General features: G+C 49.2%; 1 protein-coding gene across 8 annotated transcripts in view; it reads right to left on the bottom strand.

Moving 5' to 3' along the window:
• Nucleotides 1–26,586, bottom strand: part of LINGO1 (leucine rich repeat and Ig domain containing 1) — a 471,014-nt gene that overhangs the window by 145,657 nt on the left and 298,771 nt on the right. For 6 of the 8 annotated variants that reach the window (XM_090029091.1, XM_090029095.1, XM_090029093.1 and 3 more), the window contains one exon: nt 17,701–17,786. The gene's annotated coding sequence lies outside the window, so the exon portion shown is untranslated. The remainder of the gene's footprint in view (nt 1–17,700; nt 17,787–26,586) is intronic. The other 2 variants (XM_090029096.1, XM_090029098.1) reach the window with 1 other exon arrangement.

Raw genomic sequence — 26,586 nt, 5'->3', positions numbered from 1 at the left:
GGTTGGACAGCACTTCAGGCAGCTGAAGGCTGCTATTAAATCCCTTCTCCGTTTTCTCTTCTCTAGACTAAATAAGCCCAGTTCTCTCAGCCTCTCCTCGTAAGTCACGTGCCCCAGGCCACTAACTATTTTCATTGCCCTCTGCTGGACTCTCCAATTTGTCTACATCCTTTCTGTAGTGGGGGGCCCAAAACTGGATGCTATTCCAGATAAAGCTACAAGAAGATAACTGGGGCTACAAAGTTTGGAGGAAGGCATACAACCACGAGAGCAGCTAACCGTTCCCAAGAACTTTTTTGGAGATTGCAGGTGTTGTCACAGGAGCATTAAGCACAGCTGTCTGCTCTCTCCCTGCTAGGGACTGGCTTGGTGCCCATTTCTCAGTGCAACCTGCCCTGTACTTTCAGTGGGATGAAGCAATCTTCTGCACTGCTGTTTAATGTTGTTGCTGGTGGGGAAGCACCAGCCGCTGCCAGGCACCGCTCCATGGCTGAATTTCAGGGACGCATGAAGTGATTCTTTGGTGGAAAATTCCCTGGGATGTGGGGTGCTTTGGAAATGTTGAAGAATGCTTGTCTGGTAAGCTGAGAGTGCAGCTTTGGGCACCTTTTACTGTTGGTCTCTATCCAACCCCAAACGACAGCAGCTTGTGATAAAAACTTGAAGCTTATCTAAATAGAAGGAGGGAATCCAATCTCATCTCTGTACCCCAGCTCCTGTCTGCCCTTGCACCATAACCACTTTCCCCGACTCCTGTCTCATTTCCCAGCAGCATGTTGAAGGTGTTTTCAGCTTGTCCTACTTCTCAGCTGATGTAAATTCCTTATTGCAGAGCCATAACAGTCAGTGCCCTTGGGGTCTGATACATGCCAGGTTCCTTTCATCAAAGGAGGTGAGCAGCAGCTTGCAAGAGGGAGGCTGGGGTGCAGCACAGCCCCCCATGCCCCAAGTCCTGGCTTTCTGCATGAAGCCAGGAAGCAGCCAGCTGCAGGTGAGAGCTAGAGAAGGGACAGGATGATGGCCCCAAATAATCCTGCTGAATAACATAATGAAACCAGTTGAGACAGGAGGCACTGAGAACAAAAGCATCATGATACCCTTGCTGACAAATGAGCATGGTTTTTGGCACTTCCTAGCAGGGCCCAGCATCAGGACCTCCCTCTGTGACTCTTTTAGCGTGAAACATGTAGGCTTGGCCTTAGCAGGGGGAGCTGTGTTAGCTGTTGGGAGAAAGCTACCACACAGCACTGCTGCCCCCTTGTCTGCACTCTGCATGGTATAGCAGTGACCTGGGAGAGAGAGAGCCCACAGGACCAACGACTGAGAATGTAGAAGGACATGAAGGAGGGAGCGGGGCTCTGAGGAAGAAGGGCAAGACGATGGTGAGATGTGCAAAATGGGAAGTGGCAGGGTGGGATTACACCTGGGCTAGAAGGAAATAATTATTTGGGGCCGCTGAAATAAGGGATCTCTGTGCTTCTACAGTGAGGCATCACTATGGAGATATATGTCCCCCTTGGAGCACCACGCCGCAGTGCTGGGGAGGTTGTGGGACAACTGCCCCTGTGCAGACCTGCTTGCATACCAAGTGCCCCCACTGATGCCAGGGAGAGGACAGGACGTACCAGCATTAAAGGGCTCTTCATATCTTGAGGCATCAGTGCCTTGGAACTGACCTAAATATAACCCCCCCCACTTCTTTCCACCCCTACTTTCCCTCCACCAAGCTAGTTACTCACCTCTTTCCTCCCCTGCTCTGGGCACAGCCTTGGCCTGTTCACCAGCTAGAGGTGCTGAATCAGAGAGTGTGTCAGGCAGCAGTTTGGTGCTGGCCCAGGCCAGCAGGACCTCATACCCAGCAAAGCTGGGGAGACACGTGTCTGAGTCATGATGCCTCCTCTGACATGGGCACAGCTCAAGGAAGGGCCTAGTCACAGGACAGCCCTCAGCTAAGTCATCTCCAACCTAGATGAGCTGAGAGTTTTGGAGCTGCTGTCAGGCCAGGGACACCCACGGCTCCTTCTCCAAGAGACACTGCATATGTAGGATAGGGAAACAACTACATACTGTGTCCTCTCACACAACCCACCCTCACTTTCCTCTCAACCACTGCCTGTGGTTATGTATGCAGCAGACTGAACCCGTACACACTCAGGGCCTGGTCCTGAACCTGCTGAAGTCCTTGGGAATCTTTGCACTGACTTCAATGGATTTTGGATTTGGCTATCTTTGTACTTACATAAGCAAAGGAACAATTGCTTAGCTGGAGCCAGACTGAATACAGGCAACTGCTGTGCAAGCTCCCAACCCCAACACAGCTCCTTAATCCTGGCCTGCAGCATCTGGTATGATTGTACTCCCCAGCCCCTGTGAAGCAGAAGCCACTGCCTGTGCTGAACTGCACTGTGAAAGGTTTTCACGTGGACCAAACAGGAGGCCTGGGCTCAGAGCCCTCATGGATTTCAGTGGGTTAGCTGCAGAGCCACTCTGAACTCCTGCCCAGGCCGGCCCTTGTTGCTGGTTTTACAGGGGAAGGCAGGAATGCCAGAGCTGAGGCAGATCACTCTGAATTCTAAAACATACATGTTTGCTTCCTAGCCTCTCTACAGAGAGGTACTTGGGTTGGTGTCATGGGGTTTGGCACATTTATTGTATAATATATGAACTTGTACTAGTTTTATAAGCCCCTCCTGACTCAAATCACATTGTAATTCTAAACAGCCCTAAACTCATTTAAATCCTAATAAAAACACTGCCCTGCATTTGCATTCGCTGCTCGCTGGTCCCGGCGGCTGCTGTGACAGCGGTTCTTCTGGAATTGATAATGCTTGGGACTTTGTGTACAGGAAACCATCTCTCATGTATGGGGTAGAGACTTGAACTTAATGGGGTGATAAAATATAGATGCAGGAAATAGGCCTCCAGACCATTCTGGGACCATGCATAGAGCAGTCACAGAAACAACCAGGGGGTACATAAGTCCCCAAGCACAAGCCTGCCTTTGCCCACTTCCTTAGTGGGTTCCCTCCCTACTCTCTCCTCTATAACCCATGCCATGGTGGGGCAGGACTGGCCCCTGGTTTGCCTGGTAGTGAGCAAAGCTCTCTGTGCTGTTTGCTCCAGAAGCAAGGTGAGTATAGTTTCACATAGCCCAGGTAGGGTTTTCCAAAGAGTCCAGAGAATGAACAACCCAAAGAACAAGGAAATAAGGAATGCAGAGAGCTCTTTACCTTGTGGAAAGGCGAGGAGTGGAAGGACATCGGCAGTGGGGTTCCGCAGGCCTCGGTCCTCGGGCCCACACTGTTCAACATCTTCATCAGCGATTTGGATGAGGGGGTAAAAAGCACCCTGTTCAAATTTGCTGATGACACTAAGATGTGGGGGGACGTGGCAACACTGGAAGGATGCAACAGGCTACAATCAGACCTAGACAGGTTACAGGGGTGGGCAGATGAGAATAGGATGGGTTTCAACACAGACAAGTGCAAGGTGATGCACCTCGGGAGGAACAACCGGCACCATACCTACAGGTTAGGGAACTCCCCTCTTGTCAGCACGGAGGCGGAAAGGGATCTGGGGGTCATCATTGACTCCAAGATGAATGTGGACCGGCAGTGTGGAGAGGCAGTAAGGAAGGCCAACCGCACCTTGGCATGCATCCACAGATGCATCTCGAGCAGGTCCAAGGAGGTGATCCTCCCCCTCTATGCGGCACTGGTCAGGCCGCAGCTGGAGTATTGCGTCCAGTTCTGGGCGCCACACTTCAAGAGGGATGTCGACAGCATGGAGAGGGTCCAGAGGAGGGCCACTCATATGATCAGGGGACAACAGGGCAGGCCCTATGAGGACAGGCTGCGGGACCTGAACCTGTTCAGCCTCCACAAGAGAAGGCTGAGGGGGGATCTTGTGGCCTGTTATAAACTAGTCAGGGGGGATCAGCAGGCATTGGGGAAGTCACTGTTTCCCCAAGCACCGCCAGGAGTGACCAGGAATAACGGTCACAAGCTGGCAGAGGGTAGGTTTAGGTTAGATATCAGGAGGCGCTACTTCACAGTCAGGGCGGCTAGGGTCTGGAACCAGCTTCCAAGAGAAGTGGTGCTGGCCCCTACCCTGGGGGTCTTTAAGAGGAGGTTAGATGAACATCTTGCTGGGGTCGTTTGACCCCAGTATTCTTTCCTGCCATGGCAGGGGGTCGGACTAGATGATCTGCTCAGGTCCCTTCCGACCCTAGAAACTATGAAACTATGAGTGGAAGCAGTGGGAGACAAATACTGACAAATACAGGCAATTTCTGCACAGTCTCCCCACAATCTTCTCTGAACTTCCTACACAACTCTGACAAAAGTTAGCTTCCTCCCTGAGCTGCCCTCCAAACTTCTCTGTACCAAACTAGTGACATCACAACAGTGTGTCACTTGCATCACACTGCTGTAAGACTGCTGCTGAGCTGTGAAGGGACACTGCATTGTAAGAGGACATTGCAGTCGCGGCCACCCAACATCTCTGTTGATATTGGTTAATGCTTTTAGTGCCCTAAAACATTCTCCAGAATACACATTATGCTCCAAAGAAGGGGCAGCTAGAAAGGCAGCACAGACTGAGAGAGAAAGGACTGTTAGCTGGAGATGAATTCAAGTCCTCGATCTTACACTGACACATTGTGTGGCCCTGGCAACTCACTTGACTTCTCTGTTCTATTTCCCCCTCTTTAAAAAGGGGGTTACAATGACAGCCATGAACTCATCTTAGAGAAGACCTGTGAGGATTCTGTTAAATGCCTCTGCATCAAACTCACTAAGCACAGGTTGGGAGATGTAGTGATAGGACAGAACTAAGACTACTTTGGCCATCTGGGAAATAAGGTTTGTTTCGTGTTATCTTCCACTGGGTCAACTGCATAGCTAGCAGGGCTGTTAAATAAGCTTCTATGCACAAAGAGAGGCGTCATACATAAAGCTTGTCTAACATCTCTCTCATTTATAGAGCTGTCCTAATAAAAGGTATCACCAAGCAAACCTTGCTTCACACACTACCTGGACCACCACAGCTACAACAACACTTTGATCATAGTGGACATATAGAAGAATGTGATGGAAATGTTTATCTCTATATTGGCTTAAACCAATATTTTGAGTTCAAACACCGTAGAATTTACAGAAAACTTGGATCTGAACTTTGAAGCTTGGGCCCTTTTCCACTGTCATGGCTAGGCTGAGCTTCTAGACTTAACTGCAAGATACCACCAGTTCCAGTCAGCCAGTTTTCCCACAAGGCTTGCTTAGGTTTGTGATCCTTTGAATGATACTGAGGGGTTTATCATGCAAAGTGATCACCTTATTTGGTGACCTGTGTTGGGTTCTGAGGATCTGAAAGTACATCTCAGTGCAAAACTCAAGTAAAAATAGGAGATCACAGCTCTAGCAGCAACTTTATAGGACTGGATGCATGAGATACAAGGCTCTACCTAGCATGCTAACACCTTGCACCACTCAGGTACTGAGTGTAACATCTGATACTAATACAGAAACACTATGTGAACCTCAAGCAGCAAAACAAAGCAATGGCTGGACACTGAAAGCCAGCATTTCAAAAGGCTGAGCACCCAGCAACTCCCACTGAGAAAAATGGAGAGACTCTTTCCCACCTTTGCTCCCTCTGAGTACCATGGAGACTCCTTCCCACTCCTGATTCCCACTGAAAATGGTGGGGCATCCTTCTTGCCCCTGCCTCAGTTGAATACGTGCCTCTGCTTTCCATTCAGGATGCAGGCAGCTGCAGAGTGCTAAACTCTTTTGCAAATCTGGTCCCTGCTGTGAGCATGAGTCAAGCTCCTCACGCCACCTGGGCTGACTTGTGCACAACGAAAATTGTACTCTTAAGTATCTGAGAGGCCAGGTTCCCCTAAGAGCCTTTGATGCCTTCTGCAGGCCCCCTCCATACCAATCCACCCCTACTAGACCAGATTCATGCCTGCTCCTAGCTAACGGAAACCACAGGGTCATCTGTTTGACCCATACATCCCCCTTCCCTACTGTAAACAATGTCCCATAGCCCTACATTCCCCTTCCCCTAAGCCTTCCTCCCTCTGTGGGCACAGAGTTGGGGGCACGTATATTCTGAAGTGGAGAGTGGTGATGGTGGATCTCTCACATCAAAGGCTCCTACTCCCCCTCCTCATGGGCTGTGTGGAGTGCTACAGGCCAGTTGATGCTAACGCTGAGTGACACCCTTAGCCAGTGCTAATAGGATTGAACAGGCCTTTTCCCCATGTGCCTTTGATATCACTGTGCTTACTACAAACACCCTTCAGGAGCAGATGAGAGAGCAGCCAAAGGAGGGAGTGATGTCTGGCTCCTTTTTCTCCCTCCCCAGCATGCTCCTGCAGCTTCGGAGCCATGGCAGCTGGCAGGGCTTGGGCAGGCAACACCGACAGGAAGGCAGATCCAAAGATACAAAGCATGGTTCTGTTCCCTGTGACCCTCTCTGTCTTCAGCTCCTCTTAACAAGCAGCTGTCAGCCCAGATTTAGTTGTTAGGAGGAAGAGAGAGTGAGGGAAGTCTCTACAGGCTCTGCCAGCCTTCCCCAGCGCCCCTGCGAGCACCTCGTACCAAGCCAGCACAGCTCTGCTCTCTCACTGACTTGTCGTATGCAGCTCCCCACCCCCCATTCCTGAGTCCTGCTGGCTCTTACATCCCTTCTCCTGAGGCTGTTTCTCTCCCCTTCCTTCTGCTGTTTCTCTGATGTGTGCGTTTCTCTCTCCACAACCTCCTCCTAGCTCTTCAGTTTCGGTACAGTGCTCAGATTCTCATTCCGTCACATCTGCCTCTTTTCCGTCCATCTTTTCCTCATCCTTCCATCCCCGCTTCTCGTTTCTTCTCTCCTCCATCCCCCTCAGCTCCCCCCATCCTCACGCAAAGCTCGGTGTGTCACTATTGTCTGAGATGACATTAATAAGCTCCCATGAAACAATGAGATTATGAGCTATGCCTTCTCAGCGATAGAATTACTAATTATTACCAAGATAAATGGGAATATCAATGATGAAAGTCAATATTATTGTCTTCTTTGTTCCTGTTTGTTTTATTTGTAGATGAAAAGAACACTCCGCCTGTCTCACTAGGATGTGGCTGCGAGCTGGAATCGTGCCTACTGGCAGGCACGCACGGAGCCGGCGTGTGATAAGAAATCATATTACACACATGCTTGCAAAGGGCTCTTTAAATCAACTGCTCTACCAAACAGCATTGTCTTTGATTAATTCATAAAACAGGAGCTGCCTCCTTTCCCCCCACTCCAGCATGAGGGGTGGGAGGCATTAGAGGAGTGAGGGGGAGAGGCGTGACGTGGGTGGAAGTGATTAATTGTTAAATGTAGCACAGAACTGAAAAGGCTCCACAACTGAATTCTTGTGCTTTTGCCTTAGACAGGCAACATTGCCCAGTGGCTCAGACCCTAAGACTGGAAGCCAAGCGACCTGGGGTCTGTTCCAGACTCTGACACAGACTCTGTGTGACCTTGTGGGCACGGCCCTCAGAACAGGGCTATTGTCCCTAAAATGACTGAGAAAGGAGCACCTCCCAGTAGAAAATCTCTTTGTTCCTTCACTTCATTCTGAGGCGTAGCTACTGACTTCAGTGACACCAGGAATGCCTTGTGCACTCCTATTAGCCCTATGGTGTGGCCAGGACAACTAAAGAAAAAGTGAGCTGGGTTCTAATTCTGCCTTGTGTCCTGCAGCGTCAGGAGACTGGCTCCGACAACAAATTCTGTCCCTTGGGGTGAGCAAAGGTGCAAACCTCAGTGGCATCTTAACACACCACCTCTTGCTCACTTCTCTTGTTGCCAGTGAGGATGCTTGAGGCAGGAGAACCCAGAATGACTCTTTACTGCACTGGCAGCCATCCTTTTACCTGGAGAGTGGACAATAACCAGGCACTCCTTGGTGTGTTTTCTACCATTGTGTTTCAAAGGGCACATCTAGGCTACTTCATCATGATCGTTTTCCACACTTAGGGCTCTGTATTAGAAGAGGGGTTTGAGGTGCTTTATTACCAGTGTCTATGCAAAGAGATTGCTCACTACCAGTTATTCCATTGGAATATTCCAAAAATCAGCCAGCAGAGCAGAAACTAGCTAACTAGCTAAAATCATGCCACCACAGATCTTCTCATGTGGACAGGGCTTCCTTTGCCTCAGCTACCCCATCCACAAGCACTAAGCAAGTATAATAAAACCTTCTTACAGTTGATGAGCTGCTTGAACACCATGGTTGAAAAGTGCTGCATAACATTGCAATGTTGCCTGGGAAGGTCATCTGGGAATCACCCTTTGTACCCAGTTTATCCCTTAAATGGCCTGCTGTTCCTTATGAGAGGTTGAGGTAGTATAGGGATGCACATTACCACACTGGTGACCAAATGGTTTTCAAAGGGGGCCAGATACACATGATTACACTGTCAACTGCTTTCTTACACTCCTGAGAAAAAACACTCCCTCAGTTCTCAGTAGTGCAAATGTTATGGAAAGCAATCAAATCTGTACACTGCAAGCGTCTCCTCTGGGCAACCCACCACACCCACTGCACAATGTAACAGAGAAGGTGTGGGACTGAGAGGAAGGATCAGAATTTGGAAGATGCACTTAGGAAAAAGACTGCTTGGGAAATATGGCCTGTTACCAACACTGGGATATGGGGAGGGGAAGGGAAGGGAAATGGGCTGAATCACTGGAAGCTGGAGAGGGAGGTTGACAGGATCTGAATATGGTACCTTTCCTCAGTGCATTGCTGGAGTAGATCCTGACGGCCGCTGGGATGGAATAGCTGTCACTAGTGCATGGCTTGTGCAGATGCTAGTGTTCACAGGGAGCCAGCCAACTAGGGAAGGATACCTCCTTTGTATGCTCTCTCATTTGCTCCTGAAGGGTATTTGTAGCAAGCACACTGATATCAAAAGCACATGGGGAAAAGGCCGGTTCAATGCACTCTAATGGACAGCTTAGTCTGCCACCATCCCCACTATAGTCCATCCTAAACACTAAGGAATGCATTAAAGCAAACAAACACCCCCCAACCCATCGTTAGATTATACTTAGATCATATTTTAATACGGTGGTAACTTCTCTCCTAATCAGTACAAAACACCCTGGCCCCTCTCTGCATTAACAAGGACAAATGTTTCTGCTGCCTCTCCAAATGCAATGAAATCCAGAGAATTGGAAAAAGCCTTGCAGGAGTAATTATGCCAGTTTTTAAAAAGGAGCAGCATGTCCTGAATATTTCATGGAAGGTAATTTTTTTAAAGCTTTTTTAAAATCCCTTTTTCCCCTTTGTGCATGTCAGGGTGTAATTAACCAGAAAGTATCAGAGCATAAACCAAAAGAAATAAACTGCAGCACAGCCCTGTCCCTCTCTCTCTAACTCTTTTCCTTTTCCACTCTTGGTTGTTTTCCCCCCTGTTTAACATTAATGTGACATTCTTAACTGCATGTGTATAAGATACCATCTCCCAGTTGGAGATGTTGTCATTTGACTGCTGGGAAACCTCCAGTGGCTTTTAGCCCACTGTACCCCAAATCCCCCAGAGTTATGGCTGCCTGAAAATTATCACCAGCAAATAAACAACAATGCAGGTGCCCCCTTATTTGGGTTGCCAGCATGGCATTACAAGGAGTGGGAAAGCCTGCTGGATCTTTTGTTGCTTGGCCTGGGAGAAGAGCAGGGGAAGCCAAGCTTTTAAGGAACTCTCAGTGTTACTGAATGACTTTTTTTTTCAGTGAATAAACTATTTGCCAAAAATTGTGGTTTTGGCTGCCCTGAACCTACTCACAGAATCATAGTGGTCTTGCAGAAGAGTTCTAGCTGAAAAACAGACTCCAGGGTCAGAGGAATCATGGTGCTGATGCTTCCTTTCTTACACAGCGATTAGGACATTGACCCAGCAACTTGGAGATGCAGATTGGATACCCCTCTGCCAGACAGGATCTGAGCTCATATCTCCTCGCTATCTGGAACGTGCCTACCCACCATGCTGTGAGATTTTGGAGTGAGTTGGTTACTCTCAGTCTGTCCTGTTGATGCTGTTCCACTCAAGACACCAGGACCCACCATGGTCCAGGCTGTTATATATAACGAGCAGAGAGCCAGCGTCCCAAAGAGCACCAACTTAACCTTACTGGAATGGACCAGTGCAGCTCCCCATCTCATCAGCCACAACATAACCTTATGTTGGACTTGTGCCCCTGGAGTCCGGACCCCAAACACTCCAGCTGGCAGAGTATGCCTGGGGAGGGCAGGGGTGGGAATGGGCTGACATCAGCATGGTGGTTAATCACAGTACTTGTTTGGGTTGCCTGTGTGCATTCTATCTGAAAGCCTCAGGCTGTTTTCCATAACACCCCCAGCTGACTGGCATTAGTATCCTATCCACAGCAAAGATAGAGAAACTAAGGCACAGAGAGGTTCAGGCCAATGAGGCAGGTCTTCAGATGGTGTCAGTGAGCCTAACTTTGAGCATGTGGCCCTGCGCTTTCAAACTTGAGTGCTCAGGCAAAGGCACCGAGTTAGCCCACAATGTGAACTGGCAACTTTAGTCATACAATTAATCCCAAGTTAAAAAAAAATTAGTCTGAACAACTTGGTCATAGAGCATTTTCTGGGCAGAGAAACCAGGGGGATGATGCCCACTAGGCCAACTGGCTCTTAGAGCTGTAGCCAGAGACTGAGTTGTTCAGCACTACTTCATGCTGCAGTAGTAGGGGTCAGCATTAGCACAGCTGGGTGTTTCAGTGCATGGCACAATTCCCAGCTGTTTTCACCCTCCCTTACCGAGCCGGGTTGGCCACGGCATCTGGCTTGAAACTTCACACAAGAGCAGTCTGTTTTCCTCCCCAGATCCCTTCCCCACTTCAAGGCAGCCTTTGAGCAGCGTTCGTAATCCTGTTAACTCCCAGCTACCTAAGCAGCGCAGGGTGTGCTGTTAGCATTCACCTTCATACTGAGGGACAGCAGTTGCATGCAGAATGTGAGGGTCGGGCTGTATGGCCCGGCACACTCTCCTCCCTATTAGCATCTTACACTATTAATATTTATTTTTGCTAATGTGATACCAAAAATGAAAAAAAGAAATCTTCTCATGTTAATGACTGTGGCAGCCCTCAGAGCAAGGCACATGGAGAGAAATCTGGGACTGGCTTGACCTGGTAGGCAAAAGGGGACAGAATTAAATAATGGGGAAGAAATTCAAATCAGATTTCTTCCTGGACGTTGGCTGGAGGGGAGAGATGTGTCTCCCTGGGTGAAGATATAGAACAGAAGATAGCAAGGGGAGATATTGTAGCCAAACAGACAAGGCATTAGACTAGGGGGCAAGAGACCTGGGCTCTCCTGATGCTGGGAAAGACTTTCCATATACTTGTTGATGCTTGGGCTTGCTTAACTGGCTGGTGAAAGCAGCCACACAGTGAAATAGACCTTGAGCTATGAGGAACAGTCCCATTAGGAGCTGATGAACTATGAACTGGAGTTTTAGCCTTTATGCGCTGACAGGCCAGCCCACTCAGGCTGCAAGCATGACCTCTCTCCCTTGAGTTAAGGCCTTTTGTAGGTGAAACAGAGTTGTGTCAGGATGGACTCTGCTGCATGGACATGCTCCAGGTCATTTCCACTTGCATCCCTTGCTGGGCTGGAGTGGCAGTTCTTTGGGGATGTGACTGTCCCTCACTCCATCAATCTGGATACTGGGGCCTGACCTTGTTGTTACCAATGAGACAAGCGGAGGAGGAGAAGCTAAGGTTAAGGAAGGTGGAAACTGCCTGCTGTATGTTTCTGGTTCTCCCCCATTTTCCCCACAGCTCAGCTGAGCCCCTTTTTCTTCTCTTTCACTGCCCTCCCTCTTCATCTCTACCTTCCCCCTCTTCTCCCTTTGCTTTCTTCCCTTTCTAACCTCCTCTCCCTATGCTCCATGCACATTACCTTAGAGCCCTCTGTGCTCCTATTAATGCATGCAGCTCTCCCCTCCTTTCTCCTCTGTCACGTTATCTTTTTCAACCTTGCTCTCTCCTTCTTTCTGCTTCCTGCTGCCAGCTTTCACCCCATTTATAAACTAAGCCTGGCAGAAGGAAGATTCCCATTCCCTGATGTCCCCCTCTTTCCATCTGTAGCTTCTCCTGAGAAACCCCCTGCATCCTCCATCCCCAGGGCCAGTGAGGTAGGGGCAATGCCGTGACTCTGGCAGGTGGTACCCTATAGGGAAAAGCTGGGCACAGGCTGGCCTCTCACGGGAGGAAGGGAGATTGGGTTCTCTCTCATTGATTTTTCTCTCTCTGAGTGAGCAGATTGTTCAGCAAAATGAAGTTATTGGGGGATGTAATGTTTTCTCCGCCTGACAACTTATATTGTTCACTCTCAAATAAAGTGCTGACCTGCACAATGGCGTGCGATCCCTGGATAGACGTGTTTCTGTAAATGAGCTGGAGCTCCCCCTCCCTCCCCTTTGATCCTGGCTTCGTACCATGCCAAGCTGTCTAACTCAGCCCTTTTCCCTCTCTTCTATTCCTCTTCCTTATCCCTTTTCTCTATCCTCCTGCCACAGTTTCCCTAAGCCTCCATCCCCTCACTTCCTCCTCTTGGCCTGGTTCTCTCACGGCCCTCACACCTGTATGCTCCTTTAGGAACCCCTCAAGTCCTGGAACAGCAGAGGGAAGCCCTGAGAAGCTGAGAGAGTACAAGGATAGCTGGAGCCAGTAGCACAGAAATGGAGTGGGAGCTGATGGCCTGTGATATATGGCAGCTGTACCTCCATGGGGAAAACAGATTCTGAGGGGACAGGACATCAGAACATTATTTCCCGGTATCGGCTGGAAACCGGCAGCATGGCGCTGAAGGTGGCAGTCCACCCTCCGTTCTGCCCATCTGCCCACACTGTCTGCGGTGGAACTTGCAAGGTGCTCTGCCCTCTGTCCCACCAGCTGGAAACTACGGCTTTTCAGGAATCTCCTGCGGGGCCATGAGGGGACACTGAAGGGGGTGGGAGAAATGCCAAAGACAGCTTCCTCCTGCTACTGCAAAGAAGTGGAGAGACTCAGCGCTGAGGGAAGAATGGGGAGGACACAGCACAGAAATAGGGGCAAGGAGACCACTCCTCCCTCTGCCTCTGAATTGCTGGATGAATGGTATCACTACTCTGTGCCTGTTTCCCCCATCTATATAATAGGGATAATACCTATCCCTACCGGGGCAATATGAAAAGCTTCATAGGCTCATGCACAGGGAACTGTTTGAGACCTTTGGTCTTCTCTGAAGTCTGCGAGATCCTCAGATTAATATAAATGGAGGTGGCACAATAGAGATACATTTATGACACCTGCTGAGGATCTGGCTCTGGAAGCCTGACATGTCTCCAGACACCTCTATCCTTCTAACAGCAGGAGAGCAGCAGAAGGAAAACACAGACATGATACAATCATACAGGTCAAAGAAATGGGCCTGTGACTGTAGGCAGCTCTGACTGCAATGGGGGTGCAGAGGGTTTGCATCCCCTGCTCAGCTGAGCCATAGTGGTAAAAGTCTAGTGGCAGCGTGGGATGAAACATATAAACCTTTTGGCAAAGAGGACAGACCTTTGTGTTTGTCTATACATATGAGCCTGCATGAGGGAGTGTGTGTGTGTGTGTGTGTGTGCGCGTGTGTGTGTGTGTGTGTGTGTGTCTGTATTCATGTCTCAAGCAGATTAGCTGTGTCAGGATGTCTGTTGCCCAGATTAGACAACATAGGCATTGCCCCTTGTCCCATGGGGTCAGGACTTTGCCACTCCCAAGGCTTCAGGGGGTGATCTTGTGAGACAGCTGCAAACACAGGAACCCAGGGTTCCCTGCTTGCAGATGGGCACTTGGGGAACCCACTGCCAGGGGATTCCCAGAATGCCTCTGCAAATGGAGGAACCCAGGCAGGTGCTTCAGGGGCCCAATCGTGCATGCTGCTGAAATGGGAATTGCTGAGTGCACAAGACCGAGCCCCTGTAATTTTGGGAGTGCCTGCCCTAGGTGACTAGAGAGCACAAACAGCTCCAGGCTGCCTGTACTTTTCCACCATAAAACAGGGAGACATCTGCCACAAAAAAGTGGCACAAATGCATACCAGTTATTGTCGAAGCCACAGTTTTGGGCACTTGTGGTGTGACAAGGGGAGCAGATCCCTGTTTACTTTGCCTCTGTGCTGCCATAAAATGTTTTATGGCAGCACAAATGTGATGCTTGTTTCCAGCCTGAGTATATTTGTGTGTTCTTCTGCATCTGCATGCGTGCCTGCATGTGCGTGGGGGGAGAAGGAGGGTGAACGGCAGCCGCCTCTGTGCATCTGTGGTCTTTGGGGATGAATTTCAGAAGCAAACAGACTAGGATTGTAGCCACATTTGTTCTGTGAAAATCTCTTGCTGACGGAGCCATTTAAAGAACACAGAAGAGACCAACTTGTTCCTAAGCAGAGCTTGAGCGGATGGGGACATGCAGTATTGCCAGCCACAAGCATTTGAAACCCATGAGTCAGATTCCCCCTTCCCTGGAATCCTCAGCGTGGCTGGCTTTGAAACCATGAGGCTTAAGGAAAAAACATTTGGCATTCGTTATCTTTACCTTCTGCTTTCCTTGCCTTTTGGGCATGTGGAGTTCACGTGTATAAACTGTTCCCCCCAGCCATGGGGCTCCGAGGTTTTGGGTTTGGGTTTTTTTTTACAGAAAAACTGCAATTCTTCAATCACCACATGACTTTTGGAGCTGGAGCTCTATGAAAATCCCGAAGTACTGCAAGGCTCATGACAACATTGCAAGTGGTTAGGGGTGGAGCAATACCATGGCTTTCAAAGCACGATTACTAGCATGTCTGTGCAAACAAGACTGAGAAGACTAAAATGCCTATATCCCACAACAGTCCAAAAGTGTGTTCTGTCAGATGCCAAAAAACATGTATGCTTAAAAAATCATATATGCTAAAAAACCCACTGGTGACTCAGGCTCAGCCCTGTCTCAGCACTAACAGCTGCACCAGCCAAATCATCTGGCCCCACCTCCTACGGCATCCTCTTTGCCTGCCACTGGCCTAGGAAGAGGAATGAGAAAAGGGACACAACTTCAAACCCCGCTCTGTGCCACCACTTCACACTGCCTCCTTGACCCACAGGACAGCCCTTGCTGCCATTTTGGAATTTGGGAGCCATTTGGAAAAAACAACAGTACATTTGGCAAACATCTGTGAGCCTAAATATGCCTTGAGTGATCCTATCCATTTTCAGTGTGTTGCCAGCCATTGTGTGGGACCTTTTTCCAGTGTCACAGAGGTCCTACAGTGCGGGGGTGGGGCTCTGGTGATATTCCCAGCCCTGGGTCACCTCAAATCTAACAAGCCCAGCCTTCAGCATTTTTCCCTCCCCCAGGGTATGACTAGGTGCACATCCCTGTTGTTCTCTGATTCTCCTCACTAATAAACTCCCCTTAGTTGCTGGGCATGGCACCGACATGGTGGTGGGCCTCTTTTTGACTGGGGGTGGGAAATGCATGATTCTGCTGACAAATAACCTCAGTAATCTGCTGCCTGTTGCTGAGATCATAATCATGAAGCACTAGGATGACAACGGATCAAAGTCCTTTGTCCCTATCATCCTTAGAGGTTGATGCTGAACACATTGTGACACTCATAGTGATGGGGCAGGTGAGAGGTGGAAACGATCACCTGAAGGATCAGGAACTAGTGGCTGAGTGAGACTGGATGGGTCTGTCCCTGCTCTGTAGCCAGGAGAGGGACGCCCATGTTCCACAGAGACCTTTGTTTTCTGAAGTCTGAAGGACCCCCACCATGCTTTGAAGGAAACACACAAACATACACAATCTAGGATTTGCCTGCCAGGTTCCTACTTCTTCCTCAGAGAAGGTACTCTGTGTTAGCTCAAGCCAGGCTAGGTGTCAGCCTATACCATTTATGGAAACATCTGAGCTCAAGGGCTGGAGGAAGGAAGGCACTAATTGAAGATTAGGAAATGTGGGCTCTGTACCAGATTTGGGGCAAGTTCTTCATTGAGATGGCGGCATTAACAGAGTGATAGGGAATTGAGTACATAACTCCTACTCAGTTTTAATGGGATTGGGTTACAATACTTAATTTCCCTGGGCTCTTCACTCCGTAAAATGGATATAATAGTACTGTTATCTGTCACATCTGTGTAATCTTTCTGGCAAGGTCTACCTTCCCATACACAAAAACTGGGGCTCTAATCTCAGTTGGGACCTTGAATTGGTACCACTAGATGACAACCCTGGAAACTTTATAAACCAAGGATCTTGCTGTGCACTTTTGCAAACCCTTCTAGCCAATGCTGGCCTGAGCACACAGGGGAATGTGAGGATGGCAGTCTCCTCTTTTTTGTATGTATGCAGAGATCAAGTGTATGCTGCCTTCTCTTTGCTTTGCGCAAAGAATATAATACAAAGGGAACACACACACACACACGTATGTGCACGCAAAAAAAGTGTTTGACAAATCTGAGAGATGGTTCTGGCTCATTGTTCATGTTCCCTCATTTCTAAAATAGATTCAGAGTAAGGACGTTGCCTACCAGCTAGCTCCAGGTTAGCGACAAAGTTCCCCTTCTAAATGAGACCCAGAGCAGGGGGTTCCCTGCTGGCTAAAGCCATGATGCAGATAAAGTTCCTCCTTCTAAAGGAGCCAGAGATCAGAGTACCCCCTGCTAGCTCACACCAGGTTAGTGAAGATCCAATCTGAATAATTTTTCCTCAGCTCAGTGTAAAAAAGATGCCTGAATCATCCTGATTTTTTTCATTAGGAAACTAAATTCTGTTCTGCACTGAAAGATCCCTTTGTTCTCTCCAGAGGACTGACATGCTGGGAAATTGCCTAAGCCCAGTCAGCTCTGATGTTTGCTGTCTCACGCGTTGCCTGTATCAAACTGACAGTTCACAGATTTTAGTCTAGGATTTTATATGTACAGTACAAGCTGAAACCTGCTCCTGTCTTTTTCGACTGTCCTGGAGAGAGAGCAAGGAAGCAGGCTGAGTTGTGGAGCAGAGCACGATGTTGTGTGACTGTAATAGAGACATCTCACAAAGCACAGTTGTTTGAGGGCACTGTCACTTGCCCTCTGACAGCGAGTGAAGAGCTCTTGTCTGCCCAAAATCCCCAGTATCGGACAGAGGGGGGAATCTAACTCTCAGTGCAATCAATGGGCAGCCACTTCTGCCTACAATCAACATAACATAAACCTTCCAGAGAAATGACCTTGTTTCATGATGGAGTAATATCCTAAAGATGATAGGTCACCCTAAACAAGAATCTTTCTTAACAGTACCAGTATTTCCCAAGGAGTTGTCCCAATATTACACATATTGTGGAGATCTCCCTAGAGCTCTTAGTGATGATGACATTCTTGAGAAATACCTTCCCTCCCGACATCCCTCCACTCTGTGAAAGGGGTGGAGTCTTCCTCTTTCTATCCAGAAAGGTGTGTATATCCCTAAGACTTCTATGAAGACTTATGGAACTGCATGGTAATACCAGATAATTGGTTAAAGAGATTTCTACCAAGCTTATAGCACCACAGCCAAGTCCATCATTGAGTATCATGACAGATCATTGAACTTTATACTTTCTTCAACAGTGTTATCCAACTCCCGTACCAGGGGTAAAACTTCACCTACCCAAGTCAGATGATGTCAGGATGCAGGCTGATTGGCTGCCAGAGGCTCAGTGGGTATCGATCTTTCCTTTTCTTTCCAATCCTGCACTGAGAAAGAAATAACACATGAATTATAGCTTGTCTAGTATTTAAAACCAGCAAGAAACACTGTTTCTGTACTAACAGCAAAATTAGTTTGGAAAGACAACCAACAGGATAACTGAAAAGCTTCTGAATAACTTTTCCTCCCAAAACTTGAGTCCAGTGGTGCATAACCTTCATCCAGACTGACATGCGAAAGCCATAAATGGGACCATATGAGAGAAAAAAAGTACAGAAATACCAAGGACTGGGAGAGTTTATGGGGTAGAAAATAGGCAAATATATCACAATTATGTCTGTCCCACGTGACTGCTAAAAGAACCCACCAAAATCAATTACATAATAGAAGTAGTTTTCTAATGAAGGAGGAACAGAATTGGGACCATCTAAGCAAAGTCTCTCCTTGTGTTGCTACACTGATTTTAATGGAGTTATACCTAGGGTAGGTGTGGGAATATTTTTGGGTGTCCCACTATGGCAGGTAGTTTTCCATTAAGAGAAATGCCTTGTCTTGTTCACTGTATTTAAACAATAGGTATCATCCTTCCTTTAGGACAGTGGTCTCCAACCTTTTTGAAGTAAAGAGCAATCCAGGATCTACCATACACCCTGCCCCCAGCAGGTCAGTCTGGGGGAGGCACACTGAGGCCCCCGCAGTGAGGGAGGGAGTGGGGCAGGGGTGAGTGGCGCCAGCTGAGGGAGGGTCAGAGGCATGCGGGGGGGCTCCCACCGCTGCCCAGACCCCGGTGGAGGCCCAGGGGGCATGTGGCCCCCTGATTTGTGTGCAGGATGAGATGGCTGCTACTGCGAACTGGACTAGATGCCCCAGGCTTTGCCTCGAGCAGAGGGCACAACTCAGCCCAGTGTCCCACTGCCATCCCACTGCTCGTACATCTCGCTGCTCCTGGACTGTGTCCCAGTTGCTCCCCATACACGTTCTGCCACTCCCGATCACAGAGCCTCTGGCAGTCAATCTCAGACTAAGATCAACTGTCAGGGGCTCCTCGGTTGACCAGTCAATCAGGATCAACTGGTTGGTGACCAATGCTTTAGGGAATTTGCACATGGATCTTATCAGAAACAAAGTTATGGCTTCTTTCCCATAGAAAACACTGAAGCAAAGAGGATATTCTCCTTACTCTGATAGCCACGGGCTAACGCAAACTATTCCATCTTGCAAACAGTAGGAGGAGGAGAGGTTGCTTTTACCCTGTACAGTATCCCAAACCACAAGAAACCTGCCTGCCTACAAGCTCTGTTACACATGTGAGATGACTCTGGTTCACCAAGACCGACAAATCACCCCAGAAAATGTGGGCCAAATTGTGGGTCTGCACTGAAACCAGGTTCAGCTCAACGGTGGTGTCACGGAGTCACAGAGGTGCCCCGTCATTCTGAGGCTGATTGGCAGAGCTGCCAATCACCCAGGCAGCTCAGGTGCCTGGTTGCCAGGGGCAACCAGGTGGTCACATGACCGGAAGGGGGCAGGGCCAGGCCTTTATAACCAGCTCAGGCCAGAGCCTGAAACACAGTTCCCTTCTGGCTGCCGCAGGAGCAGGAGCTCTGCGGCTGAGCTGAGCGGCCGGGGTTAGTGGCTACTACTTCATTGCGCTAACCGGCTGCAATGATGCAGGGAACAGGATCGCCCTAACTGGAGGTAGGATTGAGAGCCCTGGTGGGGCTTGGAGTTGTTAGGCGTGTGGAGCCTTTGTATTTATGTTATAGCCAGATGGCTTGAGTGTTTAGTTATAGTTTACATCCGGAGGACCGGGGAGGCTGTAGGGGAGCGAGGAGGCCTCAAGGGGAGCTTCCCCACAGCTTGGGGTTTCCCAGTGCCCAGTTGGGCATAGTGCCAGGGGCACTATTGTCGGTGCGATAGGGCACCATATTGCGCCAGCGAGGCACGGGGTGCGGGGTTACAGACCCCGGCCCATAAGGGCGGTGTTTAGCCCCGGAGCGGGGCAACGACAGAGCGCGAGGCGCAGAGTCAGCCTCGAGAGGGCAAGGCCCCTGGAGCGGGGCAGAGACAGAGCGCGAGAGACGCAGAGTCAGCCCCGAGAGGGCAAGGCCCCAGGCGGGGCAGAGACAGTGCGCGAGGCACGTGGAGTCAGCCCAGAGGGGGCAAGGCCCCAGCGGGGCAAGGCCCAGCAAGGCGACCTAGCCAGGCCTGGCTAGTGGCCCAAGGGCATCGAGCCTAGGGGGCGATAGCGCTAAGGCCAGCCACCCGAGGGCGCCGAGATTAGGGCGGCGGTAGTGCCGGCCCAAGGGCGCCGAGACTAGGGCGGCGATTGAGCCAAGGCTAGCGCGGCGAGAGCAGCCTAGCTAGCCACTCGAGGGCGCCGAGACTACGGCGGCGATTGAGCCAAGGCTAGCGCGGCGAGAGCAGCCTAGCTAGCCACTCGAAGGCGCCGAGACTAGGGCGGCAATTGAGCCAAGGCTAGCGCGGCGAGAGCAGCCTAGCTAGCCCCTCGAGGGCGCCGAGGCTAGGGCGGCGAGAGTGAGCCGGCCCGAGGGCGCTGAGGCTAGGGCGGCGAGAGTGCTCCAGACTCGGGCAGAGCCGGCGATTAGCCAGGCGCCGACTAGAACCCGGCCCAGGGGGCCGGTAGTGAGCGGCGCTGGAGGAGCCGACCCAGGAGGCGCCAGCAAGTAGCTGGGCGCCAGCGTGATAGGCCCAGGGCGTGGGGAACGGGCCAGAGATTGGGGCCCGACCCAAGGAGGCGCCAGGTGGGCAAAGAGCCCCGGTGCCCGAGAGTGAGAACAAGGGCACCCGAGGGGCGAGGGACCATACAAGCGTCCCCCGGAATAGCTGCGAGGCTTGGGGCGTGCTAAGGGGGAGGCTTGGAGGCACGCATTGCCCTTAAGGCAGGACGCTTATTAAATCCCCAGTCTGGAGTAGGGACGAAGAACTAGACCGTCCATTAGGGAAACTGGCAGCCTCCACATCATATATCTTAACATCAAAGTCGTGGCGGGCGAGATTCTGAGGGTGCTACGTCACCCTAAAGTGACGGTAGGCGGCGCTAGGGGGTTCACGGCCGCCCCTAGTCGCCACTCCCTCACAGGTGGTTTCAATTGAGTATAATTTTGAATTTATATAAACCCTAATTTTGGCAATGTGCAATGCCAGGTGACAAAATGACAGGCTGATGTGAAACCCCAGGAGCTGGAAGTCCGAGAGAGACAGGAATAAATCCTTGACTACAGTCAAAGTGTACACAGTTCCAGTAAGGTGTTTACATATCGAAGTGCCTGAAAGCTCTGAATCTGAGCAGAGTATTCATCTGAGCAGGAATCTATGGTTGAGGGAGAGAGTTGATTTAAATTCTGGGATGCTCTGAGCACTAAGTACAACTGATCTGGAGCCAGTATGATACAACCTAAAAGTCGGAACAAACCTGAATCCCCAACAAGGCGTTTTATACACCTTATGCTTAAATTTGGACGCAGCTTCCCAAGATTACTTCTTGTATTCACTTACCCTTGCACTTCCTGATCAGATACACCACAACTTGTGTCAAAACCTGAAGTTGCGGTGCACCTGGGAGTTACCTGACATGACACAGGAAAGTTTGCCTGAGAGGTCTGACTATGCTCAGGGTTATCCTGACGAACAACTGAAACACCAAACCTCCTGGTGTTCATGCAGCACTGTTATAAGCACATTCCAAACTTTGTGGTGCTGCAACCTTTGCTATAGGACTCTTCCAGGCCCTATGGCCAGAACCTATTTCTATGTGTGAACTTCATTAAAGTACTGACCTGAATAGGTCTGATCAGTTCATCAGCCAAATCTGTGGGTGATGGGTGGAGGGGGGTAAAGCAATAGGGGTCACGCTGGATACTTTTGTGACACCTGCAGGAAGTCTGCTCACAACATCAGTCCTTATCCTTCCATGAAAACCCTGACCCATTGCCCCACTGCTAACATGCTTTAGTATACACATTTTCCCACATCCAGAGGCATAAGAGAGTAGGTCCACACCCAGGGCAGCCATGTGGAGCCTGTGGCAGTGCCAGCTCTTGTGGTAGAGACTGCAGTGGTGTGATCAGCTGTTGCTGTGGCAATGGCTACTTGTGTTCCTGCCCCTCCCCTTCAAGGTAGCAAAAGAGACTGCACAGATATGCCTCACTCCTCAAGACCTACATTTACATATAAGCATCTACAGTAAATGAAAGGGGTGGGGGGCACAAGTGTCTCAGTGAACACAGTCTCCCAGCATGATGAAATCCCTGTGCATCAGCTACTGAACCAACATTATCTGGAACCTTAAAAACACATTGGTGGAGAGAGATAAATTGAAGCACAGCTTGTGTGACTCTCCTTAAATCCCATGGAGTGCGCTAATCCCAATTCAGAGCTGCAGACAGATGGCCTATCAAGGCTGTGGCATGGAGCTTTTAGTCACAGGTGATAAACTCTCAACCCCAGCAGCACTGAATGGGTCTGCTTTGGCTCCTGACTGGGGTTTTATCTTTTCTGAAATATGGACAAGGTGAAAAGGGAAGGGGAGAAAGGGGGCAAGAGAGGAGAAATTAAAGGGTGACGTAAGGTGCCAAATTGGGAAGAAAGCTAAAGAAGAGAGGGAAGAACAGGGTGTGGAGGGAAAGCATGGAAAGAAGCAAGGAGGAGGTGAGGGGAAAATATGCTCAGAGGGAACACCGACAGGAAGGAATCCACTGGAACAGGTGGGAATGGAAGGGAGTGGAGGGGGAAAAGAAACCGCACAGCACATCTGGCAGAGATGTCCTTCTTGCACTTGAACAACACAATCCCCTGCACAACCTTCCAACTCTCTCCACAAAGCAGTGCTCCCAGGCCTTGCTATACCCAGCTTTCCTCCTTCCCTGAGGACTTCTCTGAGATGCCTCCTTTTAACCTGGCAGCAGAGCATTAAAACTCCCAGACACGCAAATGGGCCTTTCCTTCTTCTCTAATGCCCAATTTGCAGCTGTTAAACCAAGCATGGGGAGCAAAACGCTGCCATTCCATGGAAAATAATGTGGGGTGAGGCCTGATCCTGTCTCATGCCCGGCCTGTGCTCAGCAGAGGCATAGCAGGCAAGGGAAAACGGTGGGGTGGAAGGGCTCAGGCCTTATAAGCCTTCTACCAACCATTTTGGGCCCTATCAGGGCCTGTTCAGGATGTAAACCTGAGCAGCTCCAGAGTTGCCCTAACTTGTACTCTTGCTTCTCTGGTTCCCTATGAAGCACAGATTAGTTCCAGTGCAGCAGAGATGTCTCCCAGACCTTCTCCATTCCCAGCAGGTACAATATTGTCCAGGAGCAGGGGAGCTGCCTTGCTCTGGGGATGTTCTCTTGAGGCTGTTTCTATCTCTTGTGCCCCTGAAACATCTGCTGTAGGGCTAGAAAGGACTGGGCCTCATGTGTAAATGGACAGATGGAGAAACTGTGGAGACGTGTGAAGTGAACAGACTCAGCAAGCTGACAAAGCAAAAAGAGATGTGCTAATGATCCTTCCACGAACTCAGCCCTGGAAGTCTTTGGTTTGGGTCCAGGTGAGAACCAAGATCAAGTCCTGTGTGAAATCTGTAGTTCCGGTTCAGTAAATGACTGCATAAACAAAGGCATTATCTCCATCCTACTCTCCTGAGTTTCACCCCCATTATAGCTTTTACTTTAATTGCCTGATATCATCTGCCAAGGCAGAAGGCAGCCCCTCCTGCTAGTTTAAAAAAAAATCTTTATGGTACGCTCATGATTTTATGAGATTCTGGAGAACAGAACCCAGGCTGGGTGCCAGGTGCCTCACGGGACAAATCTGGGAAGGCTGGAGACTCCAGCTTTCTAGACCCTGCCCTCAAGGTGGGCTGGGGAAGGGAGTCCCTTAAAATGGATTTTTCGAGGAAATCCCTTCCCATGAAAATGCTGAAAAATGCTGTGATTTGAGACATTTTGCCTTGGTTAAGAACATTGTTTTTCCCATAAATGTGAATTTTTTTACAGGAAAGGATCTCCATTGCCCAGACAGCTCTAAAGGACAACTGAGAAGCTGCAGCCAGAGACTTTCACTACTAGGGAGTGGGTTGAGGCCTAGCCCAGGCTGCCAGGCACCAAACATTACCATCTGATGCAGGATGCTTGCCTGCATAGTAGCCACAGCACAGACACTAGAAATCCACATGCCACCTTCAGGTTGGTACGCTTGGCAGAGTGGGACCATGAAGTGAGGGTCGGAAGACTGAACACTCTTCTCCACAGACATGACAGCCTAAGCTCAGAGGCAGGGATATAGCTTTGCTACTTTTATTGTAGCAGCTTCTAGGACTGTCAATCCAGCCCCTTTTAACAGGACTGAATTCAAGAATGAGGACTGGCAAAGACAGGAAGACAGTCTCGCCATAGATGATCTTCAGAGAAAGTTCCTAGCTAAACACCCCTTCCTCCCCCTCCATCAGACTAAGTTTAGGACTTTTGGCAAGAGCTACCAGAATGAATTGATAGCCATGTGCATTTAATCGGAGGAGGTGACCTCCTGAACATGGGGCTGGCCCATACTCCTATAATCACTAAGACAAGCGTGAGAACAAGGAGTGGGAGTTGTCTCCTTAGAGCAATCCAAACAGGAAGCATCTTGCAATAACACTTGCAAAACCCACTCTGTCGCTTTTCTCCATTCTAAGCGCTCCCAGGATTTCAATAAATGCCACAATGCAATAACACAAGATTAGCAACCAAAACTAAAGCAGAAAAGCTCTGTGCAGTCTCCAGGATGGCAGGTCATAAATGTGAAATCTGCAGAACACACATTATAGTGCCTTTGCATAACAAAACCAGCAAGAACTACTGGAGTTTCTACTCCTCAGGAGAGACATACAACTCCATTCGCTCTTCTGTCTTGTGGGGATTGTATCCCCATTCTCACCAACATCCAAAATTACACTGAAACTTTGTCTTGTATCTGGATAAAGCAAAGGACATCACAGGCTCTATCTCTTTCATGCTCTTCCTGCTGCTGCCAGTGTCTATGTAGTACAGGCACCAGAGCAGGAAAGGTGTTTTCCTGAGAAGCTGCAATGCTGAAGCATGCAGGATAGAGTGAGTTCTGGTGCGACAAGGAAGCTGCATCCATGCTGCCCTGCATGGGGCTGTTAAAATTCATGCAGGGAGAAGAGACCCATTGGCTGGGTCTGTCCCTATTGTCTGCAAATGTTTCCAGACCTTAAATGCCACTACCATGATGCAGCTTGTGCATGTGTTTTCTTGGTCTTTCCTTGGCTATTAAGAAAGAGCCTTCTGCTCTCCAGCCTAGTGCCCTTCTCTTAGGGATCTCAAAACAAGATGTGAACAGAAATGTATGGAGCGGTGGCAAACACTGCTGCTTCACTTGTGCACTTTGTATGCTCACTTTTATTTAGCATAGGAGCTGCCCAAGGGTGTTGATCAGGGTTACAATTTCTAATGTGGCATGTCCTCTTGGATGCCTGAAGTGTCCAAGCTGAGATACGGCCCACCTGATTTCCAGGGACATGGAGTCCCTGCAGTTCTTCAACACTCCAAATAGGGTTTTGGGTGCTTGCCTTGAAGTCCTTGACTGGAATCTCAAAATGTGCCACCCAAAAACTAAGGCATCTCACATAAGTGGGAAATACCATGGGCAGGCAGAACACACTTATAAGAGGGATGTGCCCCCATTCTACATGGGGAACAAAGGCATGGGGCAGGGACATGACCTGCCCAAGAATGTATGGTAAAATGAAGAGAGCTTTTCTTTAGGTTGGCAAAATCTATTTTGCAGCTAAATTGTCAATGACTTCTTTTTTTTATAGACATTTTATTGACTTAGCTTCTTTGTGTACTCTCATATATTTAGCAAGTTTTAAAATATGGTTCCAGGAGACATTTTAAAGCCCAAATTATTCACTCAACAGGCTGCTTTAGTGCTTTACTACTATGCAAATGGGTGGGGAAACTTATGGGGTCTCATTGCAGTTCAGAGTACAAAGATGCTTTTGGGCAGATCTCATAATGACTCCAAAATCTACCATAATCGCCCAGCCAAGTCAAACCTGGAATAAACCAAAGGGCCTTCTGTAGAGTCTTGTGACCTGCATGACTATATCTAAAAGGAAATCAAGGTTATTTTATATCTGTGGGAGTCTGGGGAAAGGACTTAAAAACTGGGAAACAACTCATTTATTTGTTTAGGGTTTTTTTTTCACTTTTACATTCCAATAATTTTCGTGGGCTAAGAAAAAAAAAATGATCCAGCTCTTAGAGGGAAAAAAACCCAACCTGTTTTGTGGGCTGGGATCTGCATTTCAATCTTCCACCCACATCAAACATTTTAAATCCCTTTTATACTGAAAGGCTATTTCCTATAACACAAGGAACAGGGTGTGTGTGGGGAGTGTAATGGAAAGGCAGGGCTGTTCTCATCTGGGAATGTCATGCCAGCACTCCTACATAAGTCCCAGCAAATGTTCCCACTGAGAGGTACTGGAATGAGAGGAACCAGGATCCTTTTGACAACACTCCTCCAAATGTTCCCTGATGACTCCTGCTGGGAGAGGCTGTGAGTGCCTTCCCCGGCTGCTTCCTTAGCCTTACCCTCACATTTTCTGTTCCATTTCCTATTGCAACTCCTGCTGGACTTTGACAGCACAGGGATTCCCTTTTGCCCGCATGTGCTGAAGCAGCAGAAACACCTCACAGGAGAAATGAGCTCTCAGAGAAGTGAGAAGCTCTGGTGAAAGCACTGTGCTTGAAAAGGCACAGCAGAAGCCTTGGCATTAGCCCTTCCTGCTGGAGTTGGGGGTGTATGGAGGAACCTTACCACAGGCTTAGA

Source organism: Crocodylus siamensis, chromosome 15, assembly GCF_052110815.1.
Source record: "Crocodylus siamensis isolate JL-2025a chromosome 15, ASM5211081v1, whole genome shotgun sequence".
NCBI lineage: Eukaryota > Metazoa > Chordata > Crocodylia > Crocodylidae > Crocodylus > Crocodylus siamensis.
Note: the sequence above shows the minus strand (reverse complement) of the source record. Positions and strands in the feature narration are given on the sequence as shown.